Source organism: Protopterus annectens, chromosome 14.part0 (genome assembly GCF_019279795.1).
Source record: "Protopterus annectens isolate FY-2018-M chromosome 14.part0, PAN1.0, whole genome shotgun sequence".
NCBI classification, from domain to species: Eukaryota; Metazoa; Chordata; order Ceratodontiformes; family Protopteridae; genus Protopterus; species Protopterus annectens.
In genome coordinates this window covers 596,797,035-596,799,726 of record NC_056748.1, presented here as the reverse complement: position 1 = coordinate 596,799,726, position 2,692 = coordinate 596,797,035, and the positions used below count along the sequence as shown (strand labels likewise).

Below are 2,692 nucleotides of genomic sequence, written 5' to 3'. Positions count from 1 at the left end.
TTGCATGGCAGCATTTTGCGTGAATGTTCATTTTTAATTGACAAGTATCCAAGGGGGGGTAGCACTATGTGCGACTACAAAATGGAATTTACCTATTACACCCCTGCCTAAGGTAGCAGTGTATATTCTCTTGAGGCTAGGCTGTAGTCTGTGAATTACTTAAGACTTGTGTGCACCTTCTTACTACTTCATCCTTGGTTGGCAGTGGCGGGATTCAAGCCCCATTAACAGCCATCTTAATACCAGTGGGTGGCATACTAACATCTGGAGGTTACATTATAGACGGTGGTGCCAAGCCATCAAATTTGGGGAGTGGTGGTTCCAATCTAGCACTTCCCCTGTTAGTGTAGCAATGGCTACAAATGCAAGTGTTTGCCCAAATAAACTGCATTGACACATTTCATTACTTTTTTCTAAGCCTTGCATTCAAAATGTTCACCAAATGGGTGGTGTACAACTTTCTATAACATATCAGTTAACTCCCAAAACATTTAATGGAGCTGACTTCATGATTCCTGCAAGAAAAAAGTAAACAAACTACCACTTGTTTGTAGCTCACTTCTCAGATAAAGACTAAGAACTCCTTTCTGTCTGGACGCATCTTTTGCTTCATATTAGTAACCCTTTCACCAATCCTTGCACTGTTCTTGGGGTGTTCAACTCTTATGAGACCCACATAATACACAGGACATTTTGAGACATGAAACTAATGTGCTGATCTCAGATGTTGCTATTTCAAGGTCCATTTCCTAGCATACACACCTTTTCACTATTCTACAGCATGCATCATACACCATGGTATATTTATTGGATGACAGAATAAAAAAAATAATTGTTTACTTGTGCCAAAATATTAAATCAGAAAAGAATGAATGCAGCTTACTGTTTTTGCATGCAAATATGTTCACACCAAAAATATATTTTTCTGGTATTCTTTTAACAGACATCAGAAAACATTTAAGGTATTAAGAAGAAATGCCTACAACCAACCTTGTGTAGAGAAATGCATGTCAGGAAAGACATGCAACATGTTATGACATTTACCTGGCTCTTTGAAGTTTGTTTTTTCAACTCCCTGTAGGGTCAGATGAAAAGAAACTGTTGGGGAGAGGAGAACTTAATGACATTTCTCTGAACCAGAAAAACCAGCAAGCTACAATGTGACCTCCTGTTACTACAAACACCAGCTTAGAGTTAAAATGCTCCACCCAGCATTTTTCAAACTCATCTCTTTTGCACTATATAAACAAAAGACTATGTTCATTTTTTACCTCGGTAAACCAAATACATATACCATTGTTTCACTAAAGGCCAAGAAAAACAAGATTCGAATTCATCCAGGATTTACAAATGCTAGTTCAGCAGTCCACAATCTGATCTGGTCTGATAAATGCACAGATAAATGCGCAAACAAGGTAAGATCACATATAAGAGGAGCAGATACTGCCAACTTAACATTAAGCTTTCAAAGACCTGCAAAGTTTACTAAAAGTCATACATACTCCACTGTATACTCCCAGACATTTTGCATCACTGCTTGCAATTTAACCACTGGATAGTTAGTAAAGACCCCCTACCCCCAGTGGTGCTTTATCGACAAGGCATCGCAAGCAAAGAAATGTTTTTGTCTTTTGTCTAAAGCATGAACACAGGCAACATTAAATTAATTAGTGATAGACGGTCTACACCCATCACAGACAGACAGACATACATAGACATTTTTAAAGAATCTTTTTAGTGTACGCATAAAGACAAGTCAATCTTCCTAGTTTTCTAGATAAAGTAATATATATCCAAAGGTTTATGTATTTTTATTTTTTTTCCATCTTTAAAGATGTACCTAACTGTACTTAATCCTCATGTTTGTCTTAAATGTCTAGTCTTTTTTCCCAACTTTATGCATGGCAAAGGCTAACAGACTGCTACAGAACTCTATCAAGCTCCTGGAAAAGCAAATACTTTTACTGAACCATTAACTTTCAGTTGGTTCTACCCCTCCCCCTTTACAATTTGCACATTTAAGTTGCAAGGATTCCCTTTTTTTTTTTTTTTTTTTTTTTTAATTACTTTCCCAAAATGGTATGTCTTCTGTTTGTCAGTGTTTAACAAGAATGAAATGATAGATGATCATACATGTCACAGCACCTCAAAAACGATTCAGGTTTTTGAATAGTAGAACAGTGAGAGCTCAACAGGGTCGAGCAGCTCTCCAGGCAGGACAGCAACTAAACACTTGAAGATACAGCAGAAGAAATGCACCATCAAATCAATAAGTGATTAACTTATGTATTACAAAATAAAATGCAAACAAGATTAAAAAGGCAAATGGAAGTACATACCATAAAATGAACAAGATGTAATTCCCAGGCAGAAAACCAGCACCACAAAAATTTACTTAAGAACTGCTTTATTCCAAAACATATGAAAAGGAAACTCATTCCGGTTACAAAAGCAACTCTGTTTCAGTTTATATCACATTTCAAAGCAGCAGACTAATAATGTATTAGTCACAAGTTATTTATTTTCTACTACTACTACTCTTATGACAGCACAGATTACTGGCGAAAACATGGATTTTCTTCCCAGGCCTCCTCTCAAAAGGGGTAGCTTTCAGCTCAGCTGGACTATCCCAGTAAACAAATGCAATACATTAACTACAACATCCTTTAGTTTAGACATAAAACAATGAAAC

General features: G+C 36.6%; 1 pseudogene; it reads left to right on the top strand.

Moving 5' to 3' along the window:
- Positions 1–1,256: 1,256 nt before the first annotated feature.
- LOC122788708 overlaps positions 1,257–2,692 on the top strand; it is a 67,003-nt pseudogene continuing 65,567 nt past the window's right edge.